The sequence below is a fragment of the Schistocerca cancellata genome, chromosome 4 (assembly GCF_023864275.1).
Source record: "Schistocerca cancellata isolate TAMUIC-IGC-003103 chromosome 4, iqSchCanc2.1, whole genome shotgun sequence".
Classification (NCBI taxonomy): domain Eukaryota; kingdom Metazoa; phylum Arthropoda; class Insecta; order Orthoptera; family Acrididae; genus Schistocerca; species Schistocerca cancellata.
In genome coordinates, this window is record NC_064629.1 from 873,269,831 (window position 1) to 873,286,821 (window position 16,991).

The window sequence follows — 16,991 nt, forward strand, 5'->3', positions numbered from 1 at the left end:
AATGTGAAATAATTTGGGTGAAGGTCACGGTTTAAAGCAGGCTCAAACATTGTAATAGGATGTCTCTATAGACCCCCTGGCTCAGCAGCTGTTGTGGCAGAGAACCTGAAGGAAAATTTGGAAAAAAAATTTTGAGTAGCTTTCCCGACCATGTTATAGTTCTTGGTGGAGATTTTAATTTGCCGGATATAGACTGGGAGACTCAAATGTTTATAACAGGTGGCAGGGACAAGGAATCCAGTGACATTTTTAAGTGCATTATCTGAAAACTACCTTGAGCAGTTAAACAGATAACCGACTCGTGGCGATAACATATTAGACCTTCTGGTGACAAACAGACCCGAACTACTTGAAACAGTCAACGCAGAACAGGGAATCAGCGTTCATAAAGCGGTTACTGCATCGATGATTTCAGCTGTAAATAGAAATATTGAAAAAGGTAGGAAGATTTTTCTGTTTAGCAGAAGTGACAAAAAGCGGATTTCAGAGTACTTGACGGCTCAACACAAAAGTTTTGTCTCAAGTACAGATAGAGTTGAGGATCAGTGGACAAAGTTCAAAACCGTCGTACAATATGCATTAGATGAGTATGTGCCAAGCAAGATCGTAAGAGATGGGAAAGAGCCACTGTAGGACAACAAACGAGTTAGAAAACTGCTGCGAAAGCAAAGGGAACTTCACAGCAAACATAAACATTGCCAAAGCCTTGCAAACAAACAAAAGTTACGTGAAGCGAAATGTAGTGTGAGGAGGGCTATGCGAGAGGCGTTCAATGAATTCGAAAATAAAGTTCTATGTACTGACTTGGCAGAAAATCCTAAGAAATTTTGGTCTTGTGACAAAGCGGTAGGTGGATCAAAACAAAATGTCCAGACACTCTGGGACCAAAATGGTACTGAAACAGAGGATGAAAGACTAAACGCCGAAATACTAAATGTCTTTTTCCAAAGCTGATTCACAGAGGAAGACTGCAGTGTAGTTCCTTCTCTAGATTTTCGCACAGATGACAAAATGGTAGATATCGAAATAGATGAAAGAGGGATAGAAAAACAATTAAAATCGCTCAAAAGAGGAAAGGCCGCTGGACCTGATGGGATACCAGTTCGATTTTATACAGAGTACGCGAAGGAACTTGCCCCCTTTCTTGCAGCGGTGTACCGTAGGTCTCTAGAAGAGCTTAGCGTTCCAAAGGATTGGAGAAGGGCACAGGTCATCCCCGTTTTCAAGAAGGGACGTCGAACAGATGTGCAGTATTGTTGTTGTTGTTGTGGTCTTCAGTCCTGAGACCGGTTTGATGCAGCTCTCCATGCTACTCTATCCTGTGCAAGTTTCTTCATCTCCCAGTACCTACTGCAACCTACATCCTTCTGAATCTGCTTAGTGTATTCATCTCTTGGTCTCGCCCTACGATTTTTACCCTCCACGCTGCCCTCCAATACTAAATTGGTGATCCCTTGATGCCTCAGAACATGTCCTACCAACCGATCCCTTCTTCTGGTCAAGTTGTGCCACAAACTTCTCTTCTCCCCAATCCTATTCAATACTTCCTCATTAGGTGTGTGATCTACCCCTCTAATCTTTAGCATTCTTCTGTAGCACCACATTTCGAAAGCTTCTATTCTCTTCTTGTCCAAACTATTTACCGTCCATTTTTCACTTCCATACATGGCTACACTAAATACAAATACTTTCAGAAATGACTTCCTGACACTTAAATCTATACTCGATGTTAACAAATTTCTCTTCTTCAGAAACGCTTTCCTTGCCATTGCCAGTCTACATTTTATATCCTCTCTACTTCGACCATCATCAGTTATTTTGCTCCCCAAATAGCAAAACTCCTTTACTACTTTAAGTGTCTCATTTCCTAATCTAATTCCCTCAGCATCACCCGACTTAATTCGACTACATTCCAATGTCCTCGTTTTGCTTTTGTTGATGTTCATCTTATATCCTCCCTTCAAGACACCATCCATTCCGTTCAACTGCTCTTCCAAGTCCTTTGCTGTCTCTGACAGAATTACAATGTCATCGGCGAACCTCAAAGTTTTTATTTCTTCTCCATGGATTTTAATACCTACTCCGAATTTTTCTTTTGTTTCCTTTACTGCTTGTTCAATATACAGCTTGAATAACATCGGGGAGAGGCTACAACCCTGTCTTACTCCCTTCCCAACCACTGCTTCCCTTTCATGTCCCTCGACTCTTATAACTGCCATCTGCTTCCTGTACAAATTATAAATAGCCTTTCGCTCCCTGTATTTTACCCCTGCCACCTTTAGAATTTGAAAGTGAGTATTCCAGTCAACATTGTCAAAAGCTTTCTCCAAGTCTACAAATGCTAGAAACGTAGGTTTGCCTTTCCTTAATCTTTCTTCTAAGATAACTCGTAAGGTCAATATTGCCTCACGTGTTCCAGTATTTCTACGGAATCCAAACTGATCTTCCCCGAGGACGGCTTCTACTAGTTTTTCCATTCGTCTGTAAAGAATTCGTGTTAGTATTTTGCAGCTGTGGCTTATTAAACTGATTGTTCAGTAATTTTCACATCTGTCAACACCTGCTTTCTTTGGGATTGGAATTATTATATTCTTCTTGAAGTCTGAGGGTATTTTGCCTGTCTCATACATCTTGCTCACCAGATGGTAGAGTTTTGTCAGGCTTGGCTCTCACAAGGCCGTCAGTAGTTACAATGGAATGTTGTCTACTCCGGGGGCCTTGTTTCGGCTCAGGTCTTTCAGTGCTCTGTCAAACTCTTCACGCAGTATCGTATCTCCCATTTCATCTTCATCTACATCCTCTTCCATTTCCATAATCTTGTCCTCAAGTACATCGCCCTTGTATAGACCCTTTATATACTCCTTCCACCTTTCTGCTTTCCCTTCTTTGCTTAGAACTGGGTTTCCATCTGAGCTCTTAATGTTCATACAAGTGGTCCTCTTATCTCCAAAGGTCTCTTTAATTTTCCTGTAGGCAGTATCTATCTTACCCCTAGTGAGACAAGCCTCTACATCCTTACATTTGACCTCTAGCCATCCCTACTTAGCCATTTTGCACTTCCTGTCGATCTCATTTTTGAGACGTTTGTATTCCTTTTTGCCTGCTTCATTTACTGCATTTTTATATTTTCTCCTTTCATCAATTAAATTCAATATTTCTTCTGTTACCCAAGGATTTCTATTAGCCCTCGTCTTTTTACCTACTTGATCCTCTGCTGCCTTCACTACTTCATCCCTCAGAGCTACCCATTCTTCTTCTACTGTATTTCTTTCCCCCATTCCTGTCAATTGTTCCCTTATGCTCTCCCTGAAACTCTGTACAACCTCTGGTTCTTTCAGTTTATCCAGGTCCCATCTCCTTAAATTCCGACCTTTTTGCAGTTTCTTCAGTTTTAATCTACTTTTTGTTTAATCATACAGTAAAGCTGCATGCCCTCGGGAAAAATTACGGCCGTAGTTTCCCCTTGCTTTCAGCCGTTCGCAGTATCATCACAGCAAGGCCGTTTTGGTTATTGTTACAAGGCCAGATCAGTCAATCATCCAGACTGTTGCCCTTGCAACTACTGAAAAGGCTGCTGTCCCTCTTCAGGAACCACACGTTTGTCTGGCCTCTCAACAGATACCCCTCCGTTGTGGTTGTACCTATGGTATGGCTATCTGTATCGTTGAGGCACGCAAGCCTCCCCACCAACGGCAAGGTCCATGGTTCATGGGGGTGGATGTGCAGTACTATAGACCTATAACTCTAACGTCGATCAGTTGTAGAATTTTGGAACACCCATTATGTTCGAGTATAATGACTTTTCTGGAGGCTAGAAATCTACTCTGTAGGAATCTGCATGGGTTTCGAAAAAGACGGTCGTATGAAACCCAGCTCGTGCTATTCGTCCACGAGACTCAGAGAGTCATAGACACGGGTTCCCAGGTAGTTGCCGTGTTTCTTGACTTCCGCAAGGCGTTCGATACAGTTCCCCACAGTCATTTAACGAACAAAGTAAGAGCATATGGACTATCGGACCAATTGTGTAATTGGATTGAAGGGTTCCTAGGTAACAGAACGCATCATGTCATTCTCAATCGAGAGAAGTCTTCCGAAGTAAGAGTGATTTCAGGCGTGCCGCTGGGGAGTGTCGTGGGACCGTCGCTATTCACGATATACGTAAATGACCTTGTGGATAACATCGGAAGTTCACTGAGGCTTTTTGCGGATGATGCTGCAGTATATCGAGGGGTTGTAACAATGGAAAATTGTACTGAAATGCATGCAGATCTGCAAAGAATTGACACATGGTGCAGGGAATGGCAATTGAATCTCAATGTAGACAAGTGTAATGTCCTGCGAATACATAGAAAGAAAGATCAAAAATGGTTCAAATGGCTCTGAGCACTATGGGACTCAAAATCTTAGGTCATAAGTCCCCTAGAACTTAGAACTACTTAAACCTAACTAACCTAAGGACATCACACACACCCATGCCCGAGGCAGGATTCGAACCTGCGACCGTAGCAGTCCCTCGGTTCCGGACTGCAGCGCCAGAACCGCTAGACCACTGCGGCCGGCAGAAGAAAGATCCTTTATTATTTAGCTACAATATAGCAGGTCAGCAACTGGAAACAGTTAATTCCATAAATTATCTGGGAGTAGGCATTAGGAGTGATTTAAAATGGAATGATCATATAAAGTTGATCGTCGGTAAAGCAGATGCCAGACTGAGATTCATTGGAAGAATCCTAAGGAAATGCAATCCGAAAACAAAGGAAGTGGGTTACAGTACACTTGTTCGCCGCTGCTTGAATATTGCTCACCAGTGTGGGATCTGTGTCAGATGGGGTTGATGGAAAATGGCTCTGAGCACTATCGTACTGAACTTCTAAGGTCATCAGTCCCCTAGAACTTAGAACTACTTAAACCTAACTAACCTAAGGACATCACACACATCCATGTCTGAGGCAGGATTCGAACCTGCGACCGTAGCAGTCGCGCGGTTCCAGACTGCAGCGCCCAGAACCGCTCGGCCACTCCGGCCGGCTAGGGTTGATGAAGAAGATAGAGAAGATCCAACAGAGGGCAGCGCGCTTCGTTACAGGATCATTTAGTAATCGCGAAAGCGTTATGGAGATGATAGATAAACTCCAGTGGAAGACTCTGCAGGAGAGACACTCAGTAGCTTGGTATGGGCTTTTGTTGAAGTTTCGAGAGCATACCTTCACCGAGGAGTCAAGTATTTATATTGCTCCCTCCTACGTATATCTCGCGAAGAGACCATGAGGTTAAAATCAGAGAGATTAGAGCCCACACAGAGGCGTACCGACAATCTTCCTTTCCACGAACAATACGAGACTGGAATAGGAGGGAGAACCAATAGAGGTACTCAAGGTACCTTCCGCCACACACCGTCACGTCGCTTGCGGAATATGGATGTAGATGTAGATAGCTTCGCGCATAACCAGATGGTATTGATATTAATCGTCGCGAATCGATATGACTGTCGTTTACCCTTGTATGCGGCGGCAGTCATCAGTGTATGCAGTGGCGACAGGTTTGGTCACCCCCACGCCACCCTGTCGTTTCTATTATCATGCTGTCCATAGGAGATGGGGAGGACTGTGTAACTCCTACCCTTCCGTATGTGATGTTTCCGCCAAAGAGTTGTCTTCCACGCTATGTGCCTCTGGAGGGAGGCTGTCGGTGTGGATCATTGGCTACCAAAGTGACCCTTGTTGTGTTTCCTCACGGCTGCGACGGTGTTTCATCGCCCCCTCCATCTCCAAACGGGTGTCCAGGAGAAGAAAGGTCCATCGTCTCAGTTCCTAAAAAGGGAGCAGTGCCGATCGACGCCTCCGGAGCAGGGCCATCCGCGACACTGTCGAAATCAGTACGATCGTTTGTACCTGTCCGCAAGAGACAGTCGTCAGACGGCGTCCGTCGGCGTTTCTTGTGCTTGTGGGGCGAACTCTTCTTGCAGACGTGTGTCTCTGTGTCAGAATGTGAAAGTAGATCCAACTCCTCTGCGCCTTCAGAGACGAAAGCTTGGATTGGCACTACTTGTGGATCAACATCCATGCGCTCGTTGTGCGGTGACATTTGCTCTTCGTGTTTATCTGGCGACTCCGTCTGTATAGAGCAGAAGGAATGTGCCTCATCAATAACGTGTCCGTCTGTCTGCAGTAGTAACATATCCCGATCGTCACGGTCAGACGTCGTGGGTGCAGTCACTTGTGTATAAGTAATTGGTAGAATCGATGGAGGAACATGTTGTACCGCTTCTCGTGATGGGATCTGGGTGATCCCCCACTGCAGACAATCAGAGCGAACGCGACCCTCCTGTCCACAACCTCACAACCAGAGTATGTGTGTGGTTGTCCATCATACATGATAACTGCACGACAAACGGCAATGTTTAAGTATGAAGGAACGTGCTTCGTCAGTTCGATCTTGAACTGTCTTACTACGGTGAGTATGGGAGACGTTGTAAAAGTCTGCCACTTCTCAGCCACGTGGCTAATGACAGTCCCGTACGGTTTAAGAGCGGAGATAACGGACTCGGCGAGTACCTTAAAAGGTAGCTCGAATACCGGAAGGATCCTCATGCCTAGGTGTGAGTGTTCAACGGTAACAGCGCCGATATGTCCATCTGAGTGCCTAAACTACGGTGTGCCGGCAGCGCCCCGTAACCACCTTCGTCCACTCTTCTTCGTTAATCATCTTAACATTGACTGCACTGGCCGTGATCGAAAAGTGAATACCAATCTTCTCCTGTGGATCTAGACGTAGTTCATCACGCAAAAAGCCTCAGATATTCGGCTTGGAACATAATCCTAAAGGAGTTCACCATGTTACTCTAATGAGCTTGTGGTATACGACTAGCGCTCGCAGGAAGTAAAGAAACTCGAGTACGCCACTAGACCGGTGGGACGGCAAGCACACGTCCTCGCCGCTCCTTCGCTGACGGCCAACGCCCACTCGACCACCATAAACTCTAACATCGAGCATCTACGTAGATATCCATGCGGCACATAAAACTTCTGTTGTGATTTTCTCGGTGTTACCAGAGTAGTGCACCGTATTTCTTGCGCTTTATGTTGCATTAACAGAAGGTGTACATAGACATCTATGATCCCAACGTCGTCGCCTCCCCTGGTGAGAATGCTGTGAGATCGATAGATAGGTCGACTTTTATGTGTATATCTTAATGTATCGATAATTCTGACAAGAGCACGAAGTTTAACCTTGTTTGTCCCCTGGCACACAGAAACAAGCAATGTTGAGACCGTAAACACAAAGTGTTGTGTCAGGTGGACATCTAAATAAATACGGTACTGTAGTGTCATCTGCTAAATTTATTTGAATTTTTGGGTTGTGTTTTGTTTCTGGAACTCTATTTCACTTATTCGGAGTTTTTCGCATATTGGACGATTGCACGAAAGCTGCAATACAGTGGTTCCGCCCCACTTAATTAAGTGCGTAACAGTCTTCAATTTAACATATTTTTGGCATGAAGTGCCGCTAATTGCATTGCCGCAGGAGGCTCTGTAACAAACCAATGTTTACGGTGTGGGCTAATTTTTCCTTTGGGACTAAGATTTTTAGACCTGAATTTGAGTAATGTGAAATGTGGCATGTGTATGAATAACGTGGCTTTCACTGATTTATTTTGCACTTCATATTCACTCTCCGTCTGATGCTTGAGATTTGAGATATTTGCAGTTGCTTTGCATGGGTTCCTTGACATTAGTGGCAGTGGCGTTTAGTGATTTAGTAGATCATGGTATTTCTTCTATTATTTTGTCATTGTTATATTGTTTATAGTGTACCACTGTATGAACTGCAAAGAATGGTGTGAAAATAACCTGGTAGGTCACTCACTTTTTGTTCTGTTCATCCGAGTTTTGGCATATAAACAATTTGAAAAGAATTTTGTCAGTCAGTATTAGAAATTGTGGAATGTTAGATGCCACTGTCAAGGAATTATGTTCTATACTGATACCTTTTCAGAGCTGTGAAGCTGAATGTGGTTTAATGTCTGAACAGACTTTGTCATGGACCCTCAGACTTCAGCATCCATCTATTCTTCCTTCGGAAAATTTAAATAATATGAAAATATTGTTACTAGGCACACTGTGTTGTTTTCAGACATACATGGACCGTACTGTAGATTAAAATATTTTCTATGAGTGAGACAGATTCAAGTAAAACAGCCATCTAGATTGGGTGAAGGTAATAGGTTCATAATACCATCAAGCCCTTCATAAACAATATGCTAAGTGCTGCAGTGCTAAGATTTTGATTAAATGCTGGGAACTTGCAATTTGGTTTCTTTCCTGCCATACTAACAACATAGGTCTGCATGGAGCATTTCTGATCATGCTATTTATGTGAACCAAGTGGTTATGGCTGTCTGTCTTTCCTATAGTTGTTTGCACTTTTCTTGAAAACATTAACATCAGGGCACTAATTTGATGTTTGTTCAAGTAACTGTCCTACTTTTTCCCTGGTCTTAGGAATGGGCGTGGAGTGAATTTTTTTAGCATGATTCTGTATGAACAAGCAAGTTGGTGCACTGCTGACTCATTGTACAGACAATCAAGATGTAGATTTTCTGTGATTTCCCTAAACCATTTAAAGGAAATGCTGGAAAGGGGGCAGCCGATTTCCCTCTCCAGTTCGAGCTTGTGGTCCATCTCTAATGATCTCATCATAGATGGTGTATTAAATCTGAATATTCCTTCATTCTGGATGTATACTAATAATCAGTCTTCAGTAGAAGATAAATAACTGAGAGGTATTTTTATATAATTCCCCAAATTACTTTAAACAAATAACAGGTTGATTCCTGAAAAAAAAAATGGTGGCTAATTCCCACTCTACTCTCATCCATACTTCTACTGAACCACTAATGACACAAATGTCAACAGCATATTAAATAGAAATCTGATTAATAATAGAATTGAAAAAACTGTTAATTCCTTTTGATAGTTTATGATTAATTAATTTTTGCGTTTGTCATCTGAACACAATGTCTGATGTTGGGTACAGTGTGGCAGGAAGATGGCTTGTGTGGCTTATACATACAAACTTGCAGTGTTCCGTGTTTATCACCTATTGCAAATAGTCTAAGAAAAAGGTGTTGTAAGCACAAGGCTCAAATATGTTAGAGAAGTTGGCACGAGAACAGTGAGGATTACTTAGCTTCAGAAAAGTTTGAGGTGTAATGAACATTTAGTTACTTTAAGAACTTTTAGTTGTTTTCTGATCATGTGAGAATTATTAATATAGTTGGAGAGCTTGTTTAAGGGGGCCTAGAAGTGTAACTTAGAAAGCTATGAAGCATTCAGGAAGTGATTAAGATGATAGAATTGAATCACTAAAGGGAGATTTTTGATATGTGTTGTATATATTCAAGGTTGATACACTATCTGAGGCAACCTTGACTTAAAACTTCCTGCTGTGTTCTATGAAGACGAAAGCTGTGGCTCGTGGTTTATTGCGACATTTCCACCGCATTTAAAGATGAAATGATTCATCTGATGCCATTGTGTGAATGCGGGTACACACGAAAACAACAAAGGCCAACGAGTGGAAACCAACTGTGCCATTGGCCGAAATGTGCTTAGTGTGTCCGGGCAGCAAATCTTAGCTAACAAAGCATTTGGGCTGGTTTGCGGTTCGGACTGCTGGCAGTAACATCAAAACATTGGCATTGTGTTGGGCTTGGGACCCAGGTTACCTCCTGATGTGGATGCCGGGTCAAATGTTCATTGTTTCAGTAGCAATTTGGGATGGGGATGTCTGTTGAATGGGTATTTATTTATTGTGTCTAAAAGTACTGAGTGGAATATGGAGACAGCATTAAAGCTGATAGTTTTTCCATAAACGAGAATGTTTAGGGGATCCCATGAATTGCGGCTGTAAAAACAAATTGAAAAGACTAGGCGCTTGGAGGGAAATAAATGAGCTGTTAGAAAATAATGTGCATGATGTGTAAAAAAATGGAATCATTATGGATATATTTGTTCTGCAGGTACAGCTCTCCCAAAAGAGGAGTCATCTTTGGAAATGTGTTAGGGGTCTACATTAAGCAATAATGGTTCAAAAGTTATGGCTGTAATTCGCAAAAGTTATGAAATAACCCATATTAAAATTCAGCATTAAGGTCAGACAGTTTTGTCCCACCACACTGCTCCCTACTTTTTAAAAGAGAGATCATCCGCTAGCCTTGTTTCGTCTTTTTCTGATGATCAACTTCTTGCAGTAAAATAAATGCTGCACATGCAACTGTTGAATCCTCTCCTTTGCTCATAGTATTGGTTGGAGAAACTGTTATTAAAACACTACTTTATAACAATAACAAAATGGGAGGAACCTCGCCAAGCTATCAGAACCAATTGTGATTCCACATGGCTGAATCTGCGGGTCCCAACCCCTTGGTTTGGTGCGTATGACAGGTTGAATGCCAATGCATTGGCAACCAGCTTTGGCAAAATCCACAGGCTGTCTTTCGTTTGCCTTTGTTGGGCTAGTGTGTGCGTGCCTTGACATAAAGGTTCAATCTAGTATACACTATAGAAATACTTTTTTATTTAAAATGTGAGTTTGGTTTACAGCATGTGAGCCTTTGATACCGCCCATCGGCTTTCGGCCATGAAGTTGTGGTGTTGTGGCAGTTGATGTCATACGTGTGCAATTCTGCATTCAGAATTGTCTATAAATGCTAAAACAATTGCTTCTGCAGTAATACTGAAAGGAAACTGTTACAACAGTTCCCAGAATGAGATTTTCACTCTTCAGCGGAGTGTGCGCTGATATGAAACTTCCTGGCAGATTAAAACTGTGTGCCCGACCGAGACTCGAACTCGGGACCTTTGACTTTGGCGGGCAAGTGCTCTACCATCTGAGCTACCGAAGCACGACTCAAGCCCGGTACTCACAGCTTTACTTCTGCCAGTATCTCGTCTCCTACCTTCCAAACTTTACAGAAGCTCTCCTGCGAGCTCTCCTGAGAGCTTCTGTAAAGTTTGGAAGGTAGGAGACGAGATACTGGCAGAAGTAAAGCTGTGAGTACCGGGCTTGAGTCGTGCTTCGGTAGCTCAGATGGTAGAGCACTTGCCCGCGAAAGGCAAAGGTCCCGAGTTCGAGTCTCGGTCGGGCACACTGTTTTAATCTCCCAGGAAGTTTCATTGTTACAACAGTTGTCAGGAATGAGATGGGATTAGTTAGTGTGCAAAAAATTTTTGTGTATTTATTACTGACAAAAGTTGTCATAATAAACTTAATAAAATTATGGTACTGGCAAGTATTACATAGAAGATAAGCAGTTGTTGATAGGGCAGTGTATCTGTTCACCTTTCGACTGAGGAGCGGAATGGTGGATAGGCATTTGGAAATTAGAGGTAACTGCTTAAGCTTTCAGCACTCATAAGTTCTGTCAAGTACCCATACTATGGACTGTAACCTTCACTTTAGGTCCATCTACATTACTGAACACAAATAAACTTTCTGTGACAACACACAAAAATTTTCTGTTAGTTCACAAAACCAAATGATAATAGTTCTTGATAGAAATAATGTAAGCAATAGTTTCTAATCAAAACTTATATAAATCCGTGCACTACTACGTAACACTGCACATATGTGGAAATTGTAATAATGAGCACAGTTCCATGTGAGTCATTGGGTGGTGGAAACTACACATTTATCAGCTGAAGCACTTTCCAACGAAAGACTAAGTCGGTCCAGGTAAACATTAATGACACTTGCAGTGTACTTGTAGAGACAAAATTGATAACTGCAACTGAGAGCAAGACTGCTGCTGGGCGTCCTTATATTTGCATGCTATGTAAGTTCGTGTGACTAGCCAGCAGTATGAGCATTTTTTCCGCTGCACGTACTCTCTCTAGACATGATGAAAGTTACACATGTAGGTGCACCCATAATATGTTGTCATAGCTATGCTCTTCTGCTGATAGACCCCAGTACAAGTAGATATGTTCTCTCTGGCATTTTCCCCTGATTGCTGGAATGAGTTGAAAGTAGTTTGATGTGGAGTACAGAGAAATGAAAGGGGTTAGTGAAAAACTAATTAAATGTACGGACAAACATTATCAAATATGTGTACAGAATGAGTACAAATTTCAGGCAAACACTGAAAGAGAGTATTAACTTATATTCCAAAATTATTGGGAAATGTACAATAGAGAATTTATGCTGAAGTGACAAAAGTCATGATGGGGTAGCGATATGCACATACACAGAGAGTGGAAGTATCATGCACACAGGGTATAAATGGGCAACATGTTGGCGAAGCTGTCATTTGTACTCGGGTGATTCATGTGAAAAGGTTTCCAACATGATTATTTCTATACAACAACAATTAACAGACTTTGAACACAGAATGGTAGTTATCGCTAGATGCGTAGGACATTCCATTTTGTAATTTGTTAGCAAATTCAATATTTTGACATCCACAGTGTCAAGAGTGTGCCAAGAATACCAAATTTCAGACATTACCTCTCATCACAGGCAACACAGTGGCCTAGGGCATTCACTTAACAACCGAGAGCAGTGGCATTTCTGTAGTTGTCAGTGCTAATAAACAAGCAACAGTGCATGAAATAACCACAGACATCAACGTGGAACATATGACAAATGTATCAGGACAGTGCAGCGAAATTTGCCATTAATGGGCTATGACAGCAGACACAAGTGCCTTTGCTAACAGCACGACATTGCCTGCAGCGCCTCTCCTGGACTTATGACCATATTGGTTGGACCCTAAACACCTGGAAATCCATCGTGTGCTCAGATGAGTCCTAATTTCAGCTGGTAAGAGCTGATGGTAGGATTGGAGTGTGTTGCAGACCCCACAAAGCCATGGACCTAGGTTGTCAACGAAGCTTTGTGCAAGCTGTTGGTGGCTCCATAATGTTGTGGACTGAGTTTACATGCAATTGACTGGGTCCTCTGGTCCAATTGAACTGATCATTCACTGGAAATGGTTATATTTGGATACTGGGAGACCATTTGCAGCCACTCATGGAATTCATGTTCCCAAACAACAATGGAATTTTTATGGATGACAATGTGACATGTCATTGAGCTACAACTGTTTGTGATTGGTTTGAAGAACATTCTGGACAGTTTGAGTGAAATATTTGGCCACTCAGATGAATGTCATTGAACATTTATGGGATGTAATCGTGAGGTCAGTTTGTGCACAAAATTCTGCACTCGCAACTCTTTTGCAATTATGGATGGCTAGGGTAGTAGCGTGGCTCAGTATTTCTGCAGGGGACATCCAACAGCGTTCATGCTACATCAAAATTGTGCACTACACCAGGCAAAAGGAGGTCCGACACAATATTAGGAGGTATCGCATGACTTTTGTCACCTTGGTGTTTTACACATTACACTGCATGCTTTTACAGCATTAATTCTCTCATTTTTATAACATATGTTCAAAATGCCATACATGTGATGTCATGAATGTCCATGTATAGGGGTATGAATTACTTTTTCAGTTATTCTACCTCCTATGTTTACCCCCACAACTTTTTTGTTGAAGTATTGTGCATTACAGTGTGCTTGCACATCACTCCTGCCTGTCATAAGAGGCGATTACTCACTATATGTGACTAAACCTGATCCAGGGAGCTATTTGCCATAGGATTGTCCCACTAAACATGAAGAACTGTTCACTAACCTAGAATTCCAAGATATCCCTTTTGTCTGCCAGATTTGTGGACCAAAAGTGTTAACACTGGTACCTTTGTTTGCGATTTTAAGGGTTATATTCTTACTTGAGAAGCTGTTTGTGTTACACATGTATCATGTAAAGCTATATGTCCTCCAGCTCTTAGGTGCTCAGGTGTGTAAGCTTTGGCCCTTGTTCCTACTACTGTATCCATGAGTACATCTGGACTGAGAGGGAGAAGACTATGGAAGTGCTAGTAAACTATATTCCGTTTGCAGTAACTGCCAGGGCAGAACTCTCCTTGATCGCTGCTGCAATTAATAAGGAGAAAGTGATCCCTCAGTATGAAACACTCCTATCATTTGCCGCACCAAAACACCTGGAAAAAATATTGAAGTGTCCACACTGCTGAGTTTTGCTACAATTGTAACCTACACCTGACACAATCATATTCCCATTATCAGTACTTACCAACTACAGATCCTTCCAAACCCATTACAATGCCCCCTTCGCAGAAGAATGCTCAGTTTCAACAAAATTTGCACTAACAGCCCTTAAGAAACAAAACACTGATTAAATCTTTGTTATTGTGCTGAAGAAGTTGTATGTAAATGCTACAGCTTCTGTACAATTTCACCGAGATGAGTTCAGAACTTGAAACGGAGTAAGGCAGAAAGATTTCATATAACAAAAACTTTTCAGCAGCTCTAGAGGAAATAATCATATTATAAACTCAAATAAAGGAGCATGCACTTCATTTTGCTGATAACGTTACACTTTTTTCCTCTGCAGCAAATAAACTTCAACTGGAGTGGCCCTGAAAATCAATTATTACAAGACTAAAATAATGTATGGTCAACACATAAACAAGAAAATTGGAAACATAAACAGGATGCCATAAAACTGGTTAATCATTTTTGTATTTAGGGCAACTGAAGACAGTTGCTGGATAGACAACAGCCAAAGAAATAAATAGAAAAGTGAAAATGTGGAGTACATGTAGTGGTCAAAATGGTTTTCAAAATGAGTTGCCTATGTGTCGTTGCATAAGCTTTACAATCGGTGTGTGATGTCTGTTGTCACATACGTCAAAAATGGTTCAAATGGCTCTGAGCACTATGGGACTTAACATCTGAGGTCATCAGTCTCCTAGAACTTAGAACTACATAAACCTAACTAACCTAAGGACATCACACACATCCATGGCCGAGGCAGGATTCGAACCTGCGACTGGAGCGGTCGTGCGGTTCCAGACTGAAGTGCCTAGAACCGCTTGGCCACAACGGCCGGTTGACATATGTCAGTGAGACATGTACTCTTAGTATGATGCTCATTCAAAAACTGAAGTTTTCTCAGTGAGCAGTGGAATTGGTCATAGAGAAAGAGAAACAAATGGAACAGGGAACAGATTGGAGTGGAAGATGAGATTATGACTGTAATTAAAATGTGATGGAGGTGGGACTGTCTCATAGCCAGATGAATAGATGATAGAAGAATCAAGGATATTGTTAGATTTAAAGAGGTAAGAAAAGTCATAGATGGTGACTTGGTGGAAGAGCACCTGCACAATGGTACGTGTGGACATCTTTAGTTGACAAGTGATTATTGATGCTGATCTGGAAACAGTTAAAGTTTCTATATCAATGCCTCTCAAGGCCTCTTTCTGCGTCATCTATTTCCCACCAGACTTTAAGATTAGGCATATGTAAGAATATGTAGTTGGACTATTCGAGAAGCTCCCTCCACTCTTCCTACTACTAGGATCTTCAACATGGTCTGACTTGTGCCTTCTTAATACTTGAGAAACAACACATTCCTGCATAATCTGCATCCCAGTTCCAGTGACATGTCCAAGATCATATCTGTGACAGTGACAATTTTCCAACTATCACCTCTCTTCCCAGTCACCATCCAAAAGCCAACTGCAATAGGAGCTACAAAAAGCAAATTATCCAGTATTCAGTGCCAGAATAGTGTCTGATGATGTATGGGAACATGATATATATCTTGTGTGATGACTAGTGGAATGGTTATACACAGCACAGAGGAGACGATACTCTCATCCTTTAGTGCTGGGATTCTCAAACCTTTTCAGCTCAGTGTGCCCTTTGCTGCGTTCAAAATGTGTCCATTGCCCCACCCCACCCTCCACCCCCAAATCAAATCTCCATTACCTGCTATCACCATTTCAAATAATCCTAACGTAAACATAATCAAAGTTTACTTTGTATATAAACCCTCCCATATGCAAAGAATTGTCATAATCTCAGCCGGGAAAACTGGAAAGCTTTCATACACAATAACTGTACATTTACTTAAATCATTAGTTACGAAGAAGTTTTAGTTAATGAAACCATTTTGTATCTTTCATATAAAACTCTGTCTCTCTGTAAGATGCATGTCATTTTATCTGTGTTAGTGACATTCAGTTGTTACCTGATGATGGCCAAAGAAAACGAATTCGTGACCAAATAAAAATAATGTTGCAGAACATCAGGAAGTGTTTCCTGTTTAATAAAGAATACAATTATATTAACTGAACAGATACAGGCAAAGGAACAAAAATTCAAAAATGAAATTATGTCAATGTATCAAGGGTACAAAGTTGGTTTTACTTAGGCCTATCACTTTTCTCTGCTACTAAAATTCATTTCAATCTGAGCAACTGGTCTTCCAAATTCCACAGCTGCCACCAACAAATTACCCACCACAACTACACAGATGTCTTCATACTGCTGAGAATCTACTGTTCTTTGCTCACTCTGCATCAGCCACACTAAGTGACCCAACATATTCAACAAACTGCTACACTTCATTGTAGTTGCCCATTTATCAGTAGTGCACATTTTAAAAGAGTGCCCCCACTTTCACTGCATAAGGCAAACTGTGAAGCCAGATGGCTCATTACCTTCAATTTTAACTGATGATATTTGAGTAGCACACCTAGTTTTACAGTGTGGTGTGTACAATCTTATCTTAATGAGGGACAGTTTGGTCCGGTCTGGATTCCACTGTAGGGGATGGGAAAGGAGGGGGGGGGGGGGCGTCGGGATGGGAGCTTGCCTCCCGCTGCAGATATGCTTTCACATTCCTCATCATTTTAATCTGAGAATGTTACCTCACTTTTCCCTACCATTTTATTGAGTGAGTTATCTGTCTTTCGCAATGACTCAGAGTGCTGCTGGTCGGATGCAGAAGGTGTACTGCCCACTGCATGTCAAGTCCCAGAGAGCCTTCAGATGTTTTTGGCTGCAATTTTCCCCACCCACCTAATGATACCGTACTGTTCTTTTATAACTGG

The 16,991-nt window shown here is 41.8% G+C and overlaps 1 protein-coding gene across 2 annotated transcripts in view; it reads left to right on the forward strand.

Annotated features, from left to right (window-relative positions):
* The first annotated feature begins 7,203 nt into the window (after positions 1-7,203).
* LOC126185023 (glycogen debranching enzyme) overlaps positions 7,204-16,991 on the forward strand; it is a 192,078-nt gene continuing 182,290 nt past the window's right edge. Inside the window, exon 1 of one of the 2 annotated variants that reach the window (XM_049927749.1) lies at positions 7,204-7,316. The gene's annotated coding sequence lies outside the window, so the exon portion shown is untranslated. Of the gene's footprint in view, positions 7,317-7,342; positions 7,461-16,991 lie in introns of those variants that run through there. The other variant, XM_049927752.1, reaches the window with a different exon arrangement.